Source organism: Cryptotermes secundus, unplaced genomic scaffold (assembly GCF_002891405.2).
Source record: "Cryptotermes secundus unplaced genomic scaffold, Csec_1.0 scaffold367, whole genome shotgun sequence".
Classification (NCBI taxonomy): domain Eukaryota; kingdom Metazoa; phylum Arthropoda; class Insecta; order Blattodea; family Kalotermitidae; genus Cryptotermes; species Cryptotermes secundus.
Window position 1 is genome coordinate 659,939 of NW_019731266.1, and position 16,099 is coordinate 676,037.

Genomic DNA, 16,099 nt, shown 5'->3' on the forward strand with positions numbered 1-16,099 from the left:
ATCAAAATAAAGTACTAGAAAGATTAACTTAGTAACCCATTTCGACTCAAATCTCTGTTTTTCCATCTAGTTACAGTGTACACAGAACATAGTTTTGCTATTATCAGTAAATTGCTAGAGTTGGCCCTTACCTGATTAAGTTCCATGGTGCACAGAGGTTGATTCCCGTTGAAATATGGCGTAGATATAGAAATTATTATCATTACTATTACCACCAAAACTGTCCTGAACAATTCTTCCCACTGAGCTTCTGTTTTCTTGACCAGACTTACGTTTCATGTTGAGGCTTGCACATTTCCCGTTAAATCATATGACAGTTCATTCTTTGGTTCACTGTTGCCCAACTTTAAATCACTGGGGGGCAAGCACTGAATATAGGGTACCTAGCCGCGGGTTGCACTATGAAGGAACATCGTCCTTCTAATGTACGGATAAAATATCTCCCAAGTTGATCGTGCTTAAAAATTAACCACTATAAGTTTGTTACACCGTGGCGATACTGCATACAATCGTGGTGTTATGCTAATCCAGTGTCTTCCATTATATTTATTGCGTGTAACGTGAAATAAATTGAAAAGCAACAACGAATATTTCGTGAGCATTCAACGGTCTTTCTAGAAAGACAACACAATAGTTGATATATTTTGGGGAACGGAAGTATCAATAATTTATGATTTTCCCAACCTTATTTTTCATTTGACTCTCTTTAATTCCACCTAAATACTTTCCTACTCGTATATTCCTTACGTGTGTTCTGTCTGTGCAATTTATTACCTTTCTGTCGGCTTATTCCTCAGTCATGCCATGCCACTTTTTACACAGTAATTATATCCTCTACGTTTTGTCCCCGGGAAGTTCAGTAGCACGAGTTTAGTTTGCAATTAAAATAATGTATGAAACTAAGAGTCGCGACGCTGACTACCAACTGGCTGTCTGTACCTTAATAGTTAGTTTAAGTCAATTACATCAATGAAATTATTTCAACCATGCGGTGGATTTAGAGGTTAGAACGATTTTCTTGTATCATCGAGTGTTACGGCCACCATCAGTGTCGATCTTAACTATTCGAGTGAAATATAATCTCTTTTTAAACACTAATAACCACATTCTGAATCAACAGCCTCAATATTAAGTTCACATTCAATCGAAATTTACAATGAAATAATACAGGCAATCACTCCACCATATAAACGCGCCATACTGGCTTGTTGTAAGCAGCGATTGGTGGGGCTGGCATGGTGGGGATGCACAGCCGGTGATAGCTTTCCTTAGCGTCACGGGTATACACCGTGGGATAGAATCGTTTGCAATCTCGGCCGCTCTATTGCAGTGTTTCTCAACCGTCGGGCCGCGGGGCGGCAGCGGGCCCTCGTCTTATGAAAAAAGAATTTACCGGGCAGCGGACTCACAGAGGTTGAAAACCACTGCTCTATGGCTGTTGGCCATTCTCGGAATCTTCAGCCGGCTTTTCAGAACTGATAGTCGGCACGAAACAGTTTTACAGTAAGAGATTTGGCGCTTGCGCTATAGAGAATTGTGTCTTATAGGATATGACGCCGTCTGCTCCTTTCGTGGGTTATTTAACGCCGCTATTAGCGTCTTTATGTGCAAAGAATTGCTTGGCTTTGCTTCTTAATCACACTTTTCACAACGTTGCGCTGTTCGCCCAAATTCGAGATGACAGTACAGGACTTCGATGAGGAGATTTCAGACATTTTGAACCACCACTTTCTTTTTAACTTTGTCCGAAAAAAATTCGAACCCCCATAAAGAATTTCGTTCGTTCATTGCTCGAGAACTACTTGTCGTGGAGTATTGACTCTTTCCTTACTTTCGACTGAGTATTTTTTTATTGCTAGTGGGGTGGGACTAAGTCCTTTGTACTGCTGCCACTTCTGGCTTATTGTACCAGCCCCAGATGATAGGTGAGGGTGATTGTGGAGCAATTGGTGGAATGAAGATTGGCAGGGGAAACCGAAGTACTCGGAGAAAACCTCCCCCAGCGCCACTTTGTCCACCACAAGTCCCACTTGACCAGACCCGGAATCGAACCCAGGCCGCCGCGGTGGGAAGCCAGCGACTAACCGCTTGAGCTATGGCGCGACCCTTTCGACAGAGCCTTGAAAACTTCCTGATTACACGCGTGCACTTAGTTCAGACAACTCCTTGGATTTGCTGTGTTCTGGAAAGAGATGCCGTGTGCATTCTCGTGGAACTTAATGGTGACTTACGAGTAATCCTTCATCAGTAGTTAGTACTTTTATGTATTCTGGAGGTCGCTGGTTCAAAACTTATATAGGGGATCGGTTATACTATCAACTTTTCATGGTGTTACTCAACTTATTTAGAGAAATTACTGGGATAATATCTTAAATCTGGCCACGACCGCTTCCTTCCATATCCTTTTCAATTCATCATTCACTCTCAGCCTATCATTCGGCGATATATAGCACCTGTCACTAACAGAGCCATTGAATTAACGAGAAGCGAAATTCATGGCGTCTTGTCTCGTAAAAAGCCATCTTCAGCAAAGGTTAACGAAATCTTTTCAGTGTCTTCCAGGGGCACAGCAGAATTATTTCCAGGAGGTGGGGTCAGAACTTTTCCTTACAAACCTCCGCCTAAGCCGTCGAAGAATATTTTTTTACGGATCACCCTAAAGTTCTAAGTTTCTATATTTTAACACAGACGGCGTCAGGTACATAAAACTGTAAAGAGACGCTTCATAACTTACACTCCTCACTAAGTATTTTATTAGAACGCTCAAGTCAAGGAGATAGGCAGAGCATGATTACGTACGAGACAACGAGACAGGGATCTATGTAAGGTTTTGGCAGGAACCCCATGAAGGAAAGAGACAAAAAGGAAGACTTAAGGGTTGGCGAAGGATAATATTAAAATGAATTTTAATGCATCTGACTCCAGATAGTAGCCAGTGGCAGGCTTGAGTGGCTAAGGGACTCTTAGTTTCTCAGGAAGGACTTACTTCCATGGAATTATATTTGGATATTTTTCCAAAAATAGTAAAAAGAGGCCAGGCAGATGTCTGGTGTGACTGACAGTTTTCTAAGAACCCCTCAGGAATACGAATAGAGCTATACGATAAACCACAAGATTCTTGCAGGAAGAGACTGCTAAGAGGTAGAGATCGGTTTCAGTCATTGACCTCCCTTTCGGCAAGCGCATCTCATTCCAGGAAGTAAGAGAGTTTGGTAATGTGAGATACTTGGAACATCGTGCAACCGAAATAAAGTCTGGGGTTCATTTCAAAACAGACGCTGTTTAGACCGTCTCTTCTCGATGTCATGGCTACGAAACTGACTTCTCTTGGTCCTTTGATTCGTGAGGCTTTGTTATTGTTTACGCTTTGTGAAGATGAAAGGAATTTTCTAGAGGCGATACTACCCTTGTAGTAAGCCGAGGACAATATTCCCCTTATCTACATAAGTTGTCTCTCCCACGAGGGCGGTGCCTTTGTCAGTGTAGATGTCTCGAACGTGGCAGAGAGAGGCTACATTTGATGCCGGAAGGCAACAACAGTCCCCAGCCGATATCTCCAGAATCATATGACATTTTGATGAAACTTGAGGATAACATTATTCCTTGGTATTTAGTAGGTACCAGGTTCAAATCTCGTCCCAGGGACCGGTTGTCCTGACTGAGGCTAACTCCCTCTAGGACAATCCAGGGATAGTGTCTCAAATTGTGTATGGTCTGAGGTTCACAGTAGTGAATATAGAGGCGTATAGACCCTTTGCTAAGCGGTGACTCTGTAAACAAAGACCGTTTTTGGACAACGGTTCTGTAAACACGTTCCCGCAACAATGAATACCCGCGTAACAATAGAGTTACTGTTGGAAACGATGTGTTTTCTATGTAGTCCGTGCCGAGATGTTAATACCAGGACAATTGGAACAGGTTCAAAACCCCGTGTGGAGGCGGGGTCGAATACCTCCACCGTGACCCTGCGAGTCGTAGGTGGCGACGAAAAGGGAAGTCTCAAATGTGAGACAGTAAAATATGGTCGCGAGTCCCAAGGGATTCGGACCCGAGAAAGACTGCGCTGGCAAGGACCAGCAGTATGTATTTAAGACACATTCGTCCTCTCGTCGGAGAGGGCGCCCCACAAAAACAAGATCATAAATGTCAAACAGTAATAAATATCTGGTTATGAGCCCCAGTTGGGGCTCGACACCAAGACTTCCTGATAGACTGACCGTCAGTCGCAATGTGACGTTGACTTTGACAGGGTGGAAACTTGATTGGAACAAGTCGTGGCTCGATGTTTAATTGACTTATTCTTTGACACTGAAGATGTAAGCAGTACGTTTCTCCGACACTTCGGGAGACTTTATGTCACGTCCCATAAGACATTGCTCTTAACAGTCTTGTCCGCTACAACGTGTTTCCAGGGACGTTTAGATTCAACAAGCTGTTATATCCCAGGTAAATCAGCTGAACTTCCACACACGATCAAGATTGGTGAATCTGTACCACGCAAGGTCAGAGACCTGTACAGGCTTCCAGAGTCTTCCTGTAACACCTCATATGTAACCCAAGCTCGGGGCTACACTGTCTGTCCTGAAACTAAATTCGCTAAACAAGAAATGAACCCCCGTTCTGTAACCAACAGCGAATCTATTAATACACTTCCTTGAGCAGTCGGACTGGCGTAAGGATATCTCGCGGTGTTCTGATGGACCCACTGAGATTCAACGCAGTGATGAGAAACATGCATCTTAGTACGAGTATACACCACATATTTGTATATCTGACCGGCTCTCTGTTGCCACCCAAGGCTGTGGTATTCAAACTGTCATGCACGTACCAGTGGCGGTCCGCTCGGGTAATAATTTGGTAGGTCCCTTAACGCCACAGGTCGACAGGTACATGTGAGATAACGGAGGTTTAGCGTAACAAAAGAGGCTTTATTTAATCTTACATATATATACGATACTTCTATCAACTTCCTAGTTAGGAGGGAACAGTTTGGAGAAAACAGCATAAAGAGGAGCTTCATAATTTGTACGCTTCGCCAAGTATAATTATAATTATCATCAAGGAGGATGCGATGGGAAGGGCATGTAGCAGGCATTGGGGAGAAGATGAATGCATACGGGAATTTGGTAATAGAGCCAAGACGTACTTGCGAGGATAATATTGAAATTGATCTTACAGAAATAGGATGGGATAGAGCAGACTAGATTCATCTGCTTTGGATAGATACCAGTGGCGGGCTCTTGTGATCACGGCAATGAACCTTCGGGAACTATAAAATATTGGGAAACTCTTGAGTAGCTGAGCAATTGTTGACTTCTCAGAAAGGACTCAACTCCATGGAGTTAGATCAGTTACGAAAAAGTTTCAAGCCTTTTCTGTCTCGAGATATCAAGAGATTTTATAACGTGTGCCTGTAAGATTTTCTTGCACCTCCAAAACCGGGATAACCGAACCGCAATAGCGAGCAAGCCACAAACTGTCAGGAAATTATGTTCGCCAATTTGTACTTATGTCAGAGGGTTCTGTTCCAATCGTGATCAAGTCATTCCATTCGCCATGAATCATTACTTACAACAAGACTAACTCTGTTTCAATCCGCGAATGATTACGACGACATCCATTAAATTTATTGCTGTTTATTTTGGCAAGGTACCGCGACCTCAGGATGACTAATGATGCTCTGAAATTATGATGACGCGGTCATTTTGTTACTTTCATATCGCGATCGACGTTTTCAAACTACACTCATATCGATGTTACAGCCGTATAAACACGGGATGAAACAAAAGATCCAGCTGCTGTGTCAGTCCGCATTAAGAAACTTGTTCCCTCGACACAAGGAGCATAATGTAATGTTAAATCATTTGATATCGATTGCTTCTGCGGAGCTGTAAATACACACAGGATCCCACGCTCTAGTTTAGCGGGTCTTTACTAACTGGGCCAGAGTTCGAGTCCCGGTAATTCCTCTGTAAGCGAAAGGAATTTCAGACTCTCTCTTTCTTTCACCCACTTCGTTCCAAGGAATCTTTTTCTTGCATAGCCGTTGCCTCATCGATATGTCCTCCTATACAGGCAGAGTAAACCCTCGCTACTCTGGTTACAGTTAAACATGAAAAATGAAATTTCTGTTCACAGATGACTACATACTTCGAAAGACACATGGGATTTGTGAGCAAGAGGGGCTAGAGCAGGGGACTTTCAGACTGTGGTGAGGACGGCTGGAGGGACTGAAACCACACAAGAAAATACCCAAGATTGGCTTGAGCTGGATGAAGAAGACCCTGGATTTCAGCTTCATGTGTTTTTATAGTTTTTAAATAAATACTGTACAGTTATACTTTTTATTTATTTTCATCAGCACTAGCTGTATTATTAAATTTTCCATTTATTTATTTTCTATTTTTTGCTTCTAGGATAATATTTTACTTCATTAATACGGATTATCGGTTAATCCAGTTGACCTCTCCCACCAATTAATCCGGATTACCGAAAGTTTACTGTATGTAAAAATTCATATAACGGTGAAATGAGAGCTCTGAAATTATACAATTTCCGGTTAACATAGTAATGAACTATGGAGCATTAACATGTTATGTGAACATACTGTGACATGTTGACCCCTACCTCCCCAGCGGTATGTGGCGGTAACGTAACGCTCGCGTTATTACGGTAATAGGCGAGTTCCCGCCCCGCCACTCCCCTCCGCGGTGACGTCACCGAGGGATATCGCGGTCGCTAGGCAACGCGAGTCAACAGCGGCGACGTTACGGTAGTAACAGCGGTTACCTCCGCAAGCGTTACATAGCAACACAGCGCCAGGCAACAAGGGTGCCTATTACGTGGCCGTATTGTCCGATCGAGGTTACATAAGGAGCAGCGAAGGCTATTCACAGTCAGTTGTACTGAGACCGTCAGCGAGTCCTGGAGCTACCGCCGAGTTAGCCAGCAACTAGTCAGTTGTATTGTGGCATTTTTCAGTGTACTAATTGTGATACTGCAGATAGCAGTAATCGTCAGATTGTAATTTGGGTGATTGTAAGAGCGAGTGAGAAATAAAATTCGCTACACCGAATACATCGAGAAGTTATTCGTCGCGATATACGCCCGATATGCGACAATAAGTTATGTAGCAGATCACGAACGAGAGAGCAGTCTTTTCTTTCTGTGAATCGTGCACAATCTGGAGAACTGACAATACTTTGATGCGGTTATGTAAAGTTTAGTACAAGGCACAAAGGAACGATTTTGTGTTACTTGTGAGTGTTATTCATGGGAGATGTCGTTAAACGTATGCTTCGACGTATCATTTAATAATATGTAAGAACTGAAAGGGATACGGGAGAAAACAGGGGAAGTTAATACTGAGAAAAATTACTAGATTCCTCTTGCACTTTCAACATTATAAGACTAGTAATTTTAAGGGAGGAACATAGACTGAGAGTGTTGAGAATATTTGGACCGAAGAGGGACGAAATGACAGGAGGTTGGAGAAAACTGCACAATGAGGAGCTTCATAACTTGTACTCTTCTCCAAGTATAATTAGAATGATCAAGTCAAGGAAGATGAGGTGGGTAGGGCATGTAGCACGAATGGGTGAGAAAAGGAATGCATATAGGATATTGGTGGGAAATCCAGAAGGAAAGAGACCACTGGGAAGACCAAGGCGTAGGTGGGTTGACAATATTAAAATGGATCTCAGAGGGATAGGTTGAGATGGGATGGATTGGATTGATCTGGCTCAGGATAGGGACCAGTGGAGTGCTCTTGCGAACACGGCAATGAACCTTCGGGTTCCATAAAATGCTGGAAAATTCTTGAGTAGCTGCAGATTTGGCTTCTCCTCAAGAAGGGCTCAGCTCCATAAGTACTAAGTAAGTATAAGATTAGTAATTTACATTCTAACAAATGGCTTCAATCCTCTCATAAGCTACTACATTCTGTGCAACTCCTACTTAGTTACCTGCTTACTTAATCCCTGGCTCCACGGTCCTGTAAAAACCTGGGCTTTCTTTACGGCAGGCGCCGATTCTGCTGTATTATTTTTCTCTTACTTTCATCTCTTCAATTTCAGCTGTCGTAAATATTTTTCTGCATCTTCTATTCGTCTCACTTTAGGCCTTTCCACTTTCAATACACCTTCTGGTTTTCTTTACAAAATATTCTTCTTCGCCCTTATTTATTCCATTCTAAGCAATGCCCCATCCACTTCAATCCTCAAACAACCGATAACAGAAGAAGGATTAATTATTTCAGTTCCTCTAGAGCAGGCATGCCCAACTTCAAACAGGTTGTGATCGACTTTTTAGTGTCAAAACTGCCAGTGATCTACCACCCTCTCCTATCGCCGTACCTCGCTTTAAGCAAAAATATCGGTAAAAATAACACGACACATGAATGAATTGTATGAATGTAAGAGGGGTAGGCCTCCTCGACCTTTGCACCGCGACCTACAGTGGTCTATTGTGCTTAACACGACACATGATGTTTGTTGTAAAAGCAACATAATTGAAAGTACAGACTACTTTACACGTACTCGTATTTTCCCTTCAAAATCTGAATATAATCATATTATATTACAAGTTAATTTACATGCTTTTCACGTATAATTTCCTTATAGGCCAATGAGATCGATCTAAATCGTCCCGTGATCGACCTGTAGGTCACGATCGACGCGTTGGACATGCCTGCTCTAGAGGATTTCTGAAGATGGTGGGTTATACTTAAAATTACTTGAGTTTTCGTCCTCACTTGAGGAGAGAAACAGACCCAGTTTTCTAGCTTCTAGAACAGTCTGAAGCCCCAGTAATTCTGAGTTCAGTTCTTGTTTTGGGTGCAACTGTGTACAAGATTGTTACGGGTTGAACGGCCGAGGAGGCAAGAACTAAGAGACTTCCCCTTCTCCTCAGGTGCAGACAGATTCTGAGGCCCACCCAGCCTCCCATGAAACGGTTACGGGGTGCTTTATCTTCGGAGGTAAAGCGGCCGAGGCACGAACATAACTCAGCTCCATGTAATACAGAGGCTAAGAATGCATGGAGCTACACCTCCAATATGCCCCACGTGATCATGACGTGGATTTTAATTAAGTACATGTTACACTGAGCCGATCACAGTGGCCGCGTGGTCTAAGGCACGAACCGTCTTCGCCCGTTCGAACACTGGGATCATTGGTTCGAATCCCACTCGAGGTATGGATGTCTGTGTGCGTTTATTCTTTATTTGTGTTGTTCTGTGTGTAGGTAGCGGCTCTGTGAGGGGCTGATCCCCGTCCAAGGAGTCCTACCGACTGCGCATAAGATTACGAAACTGAAAAGCGGCCAAGGTCCAAAAGGGTGTAAAGCCATAGATAGATGAGGGACAAAAGAGAATGTTACACTGGTTGCTTAGCAACGGAACGAGCTAACAATGAAAGCCACTACCACCGACATCAACTGAAAACTTTTCTTTTTCTCTAAGCTGTGCAATTTGTCTTGATATTGCCGTCAGCCAATCAGAACGCCACATTCTGTCAGCTCTGCTAAAGATTCCCATCCAAACGTCACCCTTCCCTTTTCAGCACCGAGTTACGTTTTCAGATTGCATTTTTATGGCCTCCCTCACTGTGAAAACCGCGCCCTCCGCATGAAACAAAAGAAAGAGCGGTCAGCCTTGAATTATTAATGCAATACGCCAAGAGCATTTTCGTCCAGTTTCTGCTGATGTCTTGTTTACAGCCCAGAATTAGACAAATACAACTTACTGTGGGCGAGAAAAGGGCTCATTTGGAGAAAACATGAACGTGGTACAGTTCGCTCCACGTCACGTTGTGGGAGCACTGCAACGTGACATAGTAAACTCATGATTAAGCATCTGCTTCAGGAAGGGATTTCTGGGTTGTAACGTCGTGCAGCTGGAGGGAGACCGGCTTTTCGGAGCAACATATGACCCTCTAGGATCGAACAGTAATGGTAGTGGCTGTGACAAAGCTCAGGCGGTTAGTCGCCGGTTTCCCACTGCGGCGGCCCGGGTTCAGTCCCAGGTCAAGTCATGTGGGATATGTGGTGCACAAAATGGCACTGGTGCAGGTTTTCTCCGAGTACTTCAGTTTCCCCTTACATTCCCCATTCCACCAATTGCTCCACATTCAGCTATCATCCGGGGCTGGTACAATAGTTCAATTAGTGGCCGACGTACCAAGTGGACTCAGTGTCACCTCGCCCCAAGAAACAAAATAAAAAGGATATACGTAAAGTTGTTCCCTTCTTTAACTAACTAAGCACAACATCATGGAGTGGATATATAGATCCACGTATTCCTGATCTCGACACTAGTTGGACGCGAATGGTCAGCTTGACGCACTCGAGGGGAAAGAGTCCTCGGTATCCGTTGGATAAGAGGCTGTGTGGGCACCAGAGAGTCTTCCGGTACGATGAGTAAACCAAGCAAGGAACTAGCAGAAGCATGCGACAAACTAAGCAGCCCTAATCTGCTGGCTTACTCGTCGAACCTGAAGATGCAAGCGAAATATTTCTCCGAAAAGTCCATCTCTCTCCACCGCGAGGAATTCAACTCAAACTCCGTGTAGTTATTTCATGGCTGTTCTCTCTCACTTAAGAGGATATTAGCACACATAATTTTCATGTCCTTCCTCAGTTTAGTCATTCATAAGCAGGCAGTACTGTTGGACATTCGGAGGTATATGCCGCCTCTGACTTCAGGGTCAAAAATGTAGGTCAAGTTTCTGCGTATATATACGTTTATGTTCCGAGTTGGGGCTTCTACCCCATCCGGTCCAGTAGGAAGAGGGGACAGAGAAGTTTGCAAAAGTAAACTAAGAGCCATTAGTAATAATTCTGCATATGTAACCCGGAGACACCAGGATCGAGTCTTTTCCCTATTACCAGCTATTGTCAAAGGCGGTAGTCTTCTGGGATGCAAAGCCTTGTAGTCTGGTAGATAGAAACTAATCTTTGAAGAATCACGGTGCTTCCAACTTCAGGACAAAAGATGGAAGTAGCAGTATTCTTCGAAACAATTTTACCTACCTACAAACCTGGCGACGTCACCTCCAAGAAAACCTAATCTGAACATCCAACGCACCCAGCTCCACAAATTCCTCACGCAACTTTTCTTCCATCTTAATGTTCGTCTGCATTTGTTGAATATTGCTTGGAGGTGTATATCTATCAAGCAGAACTCGTAGAAACACAGAGAGGGGGAGAGGGAAGAGAAGGAGAAGGAGGGGAACAAAATGGCAGTGTCTCTGAAGGTTCCCAGGCAGCGCCCGTTCGTCCTTCTGGTAAAGGTGGGTTGGAGAGAATGTAAAGCGCTGGGAGCCTGAATAGGTGAAACAATTGAACGTGAAGATTGTCGTGAGCAGAGCGACAAGTTGAGGAAATTCTTTACTTCACTCGATCGGAATTTTGACATTAATGTTGTACACTGAAATTCTGATCTAAAATTTGAGCTATATTAAGGCGAAATTTTGATATTAGCACTATGAGTTTTGCAGTAGGAGCATGCGATCGACTCAGAATATGGGAACCAAATCACCATTTTCTCCAGGACTGAGGAAAATCACGGAAACATTGATTGAGTAGGCTGGTCGTACGGACGAAGCAATGATTTTCGTAATGGTCATCAATAGAAAAACAGCCCTGTTTGAGCCATAGCCTTCCTCACAAGATTCTGCCAGGGTGAATCCGGCTTTCACTTCTCTAGATTAAGCAACAGTAACTGTTTTACAGAGCAAGGTCGTCAGCCTTGCACCCAACACCCACCCTGGAGGGCCAAGTCTCTATATTTATGTTCTCCAGTGAGAGGGTGGCCCAGTTACACCCCCAGGCACCGGATTCCCTTTCTTTCGCCTTCTGTGACTTGTTGGACAGCGGTGGAGGTATTCCAACCCGCCTCAACGCGGGGACCTCTACATGATGTGTTACAATTCCCTGCTGACAGGAGTCACGCTGCTGCTGCAATCGGTTGATGGTGTTTATGGAACCAGTAGCTATTTGCTCTGAGGATCATGGAGTTGAGATGGCTCAGTCGGTATAGCGACAGGCTAGGGACTGGAGGGCCCGGCTTCATTTGTTGCTATGGAAAGATTTTCATACTCTCCACACAGGGGTAGACTTCCACTGCGGTAAAGCGGCCGGAGCGTGAAGCTGACTACTCACCTCCATCTACTACCGAGGCCAAGAATGGTGGAGCTATACTTCGACTCCCCCGTATGTCTACATGGCATAGTGCTTAATTAATTAAACAAAGGGACGACTTCAGTTTATTTAATCTCTGAGAATCACATAAAGAACATAATTACGCTATGTGTACAAAATAGCATTTTAATATTAAATCAGGTGGTACATAGAGTAACCACTGCGCTTTAAAACTTTTAAAAAACCTGGCAGTCAAAGACCAGTAGCAAAAGAGCTACCGGTTGTGTCCCCCAGTACAACAATAATTCACTTCATATGCAATAAACCAGAGCCATTTCGCGAGCAATGGTTGTTTTGCTAGATGTTGTTATCGGTGTTGTTGCTTCAGCGTTACTCTAGAATGTTCAACACCTGCGCGAAACTTTTACAGAGAAGGTGAAGGGGNGAGACAGAAAGAATTTCCTTATCGGTCACTCCATCTTCTCTGCAGACACATCCATAACTCACATTAAAATTGATGCCATTAATCTTCCGCCATTAGTGGTCCATCAAAACTTGAAGCGGTTTCTATATCTCCACGTGATCCGGTGATTCCCCGTGCAGAATCTTAGACACAAGGGTCGTGTGCAACAGCAAGGCATCAGTCAAAGCTGGAACACTGTTTACCTTAGTTCGGATCTCCTATGTTACCGCACGTTATGTGGGTGGTTCCTTTTTCGTGGGTTACTTCAGGACGCTGTCACCATCTAGGTTATATAGCGTAGAATGATAGGGTAATTGTTGATTTGGAAGAAACGGTTACGTCCTAATCGAGATACTATCCCAACATGAGCTGGTGTCTTGGCCTGCGTTTGAACTTCCGCTTTTCGAGTCTAGAGGGCTACTCGTACGCCTGCTCGGTGAGTAGGTGCTCATAAACTTGTCAAAGGAACGTTCCGCTCGTCATCCGTATTATATCCTGAAGATGGAGGCACCACACGTACTACACTGTGGCAATATATTGCGATGGGTTGCTCAAAGCATTAAGATATGGAGCCAGAAAGCCCCATGTAACATGGTGAAAAACAGAACTTCGGTTTCTTAGTAACGAAAGTCTCCATAATCACAACAGAGGAAATATTGAAGACGTCTGCTAGGCAACGGATACAGAAACGGGCAGTTACATCGGAGACGCAAAAAGAGAACCCTTCAAGGAGCTGATCTCCATACGGTTCGACCAAAGTCTACCTCGGGGAAAGAATTGACCAAAAGAGGACAGAAGAAGAGAGAAGAATACAGAAGGATAAAGAAGAGAAGACTAGAGGTACAAGTATATGAGCCTCACAACCGGGATTCCAGAGACTGGAGCGGTTTTGAACTTTGGACATGCCGCATGCCATCTCTGGCCCAAGCACGACTTGGCTGACAGCGGGGCGTTGCGCCCTGTGTTCCTTCAGGGGCCGGAGAACGAACACAGGCGAAGCAAACGGCACATCTCACAACCCACATCCTTGTCTTCTTGTTAAACATGAAGATTGAGGTCTTCTGGGCGTAACGCCATGTAATTCGGCCAAGCAAGGAATCAGCAGAAAGAGACGGCAAGCTGAGCTGTCTGCTTTTCTCCATGTTTCTTGCTTGTCCTGTTCTTCTACACTGAGAATGGAGTTGATATGTTGCTCCGAAGCGTCGTGTTCTATCAGAAATACATAGTGTTACATCGAGATAGCGCAGTCGGTGTAATGACTGGCTACTGGCTCGAGTCTGGGTTTGAGGGTTAAGAATTTTCTCGCTTCCACATCCCCAGACAGGCAGGCTTTGGGGCCCATTCTATTCAATGGGTATCGGGGGGGCCCTCTCGCAGGGGATTAAGCAGCTACGGCGTGACGATAACCACTTACTTCCATCTAGTGCCGAGGTCAACAAAATGTGGATATATACATCCATTCCCCCTTAGGTCTTCATGGCGTCGTGCTTAATTACTTAAGCACAGGGACAACGTTACCTTTCATCCTAGAAAACTACAATTTTTGGTCACCGCCCTGAGAAGCTCAGTCCAAATTTTCACCAGAGTGCCTGAGAATTCCATATGCCCAATTGTGTTAAAAATGTTGTTAAAACTGATGTGTTTAAATGAATAGAGGACCAAGTTTCTAGCAGCATACATGGACGTGTATGTTGGACATTCAAGCTTGTGCCAGACCAGGTTTCCTAATAAATCTTGAAGTGTATTCAACGTTTTTAACGGACTTGAATATTCATTTGCGTGTTAACAAAATCTTGTCACGGTACCATAACCTGAGCCAGCTGAATCATGTGCACGATCCTGCTTCTTTTCCAGTATTTATTATCAATTTATCGGTCCATGTAGGTCTACATCTTCCACACAGACCCTTCGTTGTAGTGTTTGGCCAACGTTATATCTTCAGTTTACCTCATATGTCATAAATATACATTCCATCTCATATTTAACAAGGCCAATTGTCCCTGTGCTCTATTAATTAAGCACAAAGCTATGAAGAGGTACTGGGGGAGTCAAGGTATAGCTCCATGATTCCTTACCTGGGCACTAGACAGAGTTGAGTGGTCACGCACTTGCCGCTTTGCCCCTGGAGAAGAAGATTCCGGTATCCACTGGACGGGCCCCAGAGCCGGTCTGGACGCTGGAGATAAGAAAAAAGTCTCTTTCGGGAATCGGATCCCAGCCGTCCAGCCCGTAGCCCATTGCTATATCGACTGAGCTATCGAGACGCCATTCCATCTCATATCACTTTATTAGCTTACCACAAAAAAATTCTTCCTTGGCACTACAGCCCCAGTGGACCTAGGCCTACCTCCATGAACTTCTCCGTTCACTTCGGATTTTCTAGATCTTAGACATACGGTAGGACTCCTTGGGCGGGTGATCAGCTCGTCGCAAGGCCTCTACCTGTACACAAACACAGAAAAACGCATACAAACATCCATGCCCTGAGTGGGATTCGAACCCACGGCCCCGGCTTCCGAGCGAGCGAAGACAGTGCATGCCTTAGACCGCTCGGGTACCGTGACCGGCTACCATAAAAATATTAGGCGAAAAATTACGAATCGTGATATTTGTACTATGACATTTTCTGAAATTTCATGTTAATTTCTTTTTTGAATGTTAAAATATTCTCCTCGGCACATCAAGTGCGTGTTCTTCCATTAGGGAGAGTAGCAGAACTTCAGAGGGCACTTTCTTTTTTTAAAGTTATTCACTAATTTTGGTGTGATTGATTGCTCTGAGAGCCGTTTCCTTCATAATTATGGACACTAACAGTGTTTAAGTTGGTCCATAACGATTGACACATCATCATTCAAAAAATGATTTTTTTTCGCTGCATTCCTTCTTGTACTTCCTGCTTTATCCCGCTGCGAACCAATCGTCGTGATGGTTGTTGTGCTGTGAAACTCGCCGCGAAATGGCTGCCCATAAAACATGCCCGAACTCAGAACACGTTTTTGGTTATGTCTCATTCTTATTCTGCTCTGACTGCGAAAAGCCGACTGTTTTTTTTTGTTCCTAATTGAAAAGCGATTAGTTCAAACCGTCAAGAGACCGCTTTACTACGAGAATACATGTACTCTTATTAAGGAAACTTCACAGTCTTCAACTATATTATCGCTACTGTGAAATATCGATCTCAGATGGATCGATCTCAAATGGATCGATCTGAATGGATTTAAGGGTTTCGGCCACTTCACTTAGTCGTAAAGCTGGAACTGAAAGCCGTGAGGAAATATTAATTCTGAATCCGGTTACCGTATTTACGCATGTATAGGCCGCACATTTTTTGCCAAAAATTCAAGAGGAAAACTGGGGTGCGGCTTATATTCGAAATATTCGAAATCACACTTCATTTAAAAAAATTATATTCATAATTAGTAATACAGGGTGTTCTACTCCTGAAATAATATTCCAAGAAAATTATTTTTTCTATAATTTCTGTCTGAAAATTGTGCT

General features: G+C 43.8%; 1 protein-coding gene across 5 annotated transcripts in view; it reads right to left on the reverse strand.

The window, feature by feature from the left end:
* LOC111866769 (protein Wnt-5b) overlaps positions 1–16,099 on the reverse strand; it is a 440,161-nt gene that overhangs the window by 407,261 nt on the left and 16,801 nt on the right. The window contains exons 1-2 of one of the 5 annotated variants that reach the window (XM_033752394.1): positions 1,103–1,176; positions 132–614 (exon numbers count right to left, since the gene is read on the reverse strand). The exons of 3 other annotated variants lie outside the window; for them this stretch is intronic. The gene's annotated coding sequence lies outside the window, so the exon portion shown is untranslated. Of the gene's footprint in view, positions 1–131; positions 1,188–16,099 lie in introns of those variants that run through there. One more of the 5 variants, XM_023856013.2, reaches the window with a different exon arrangement.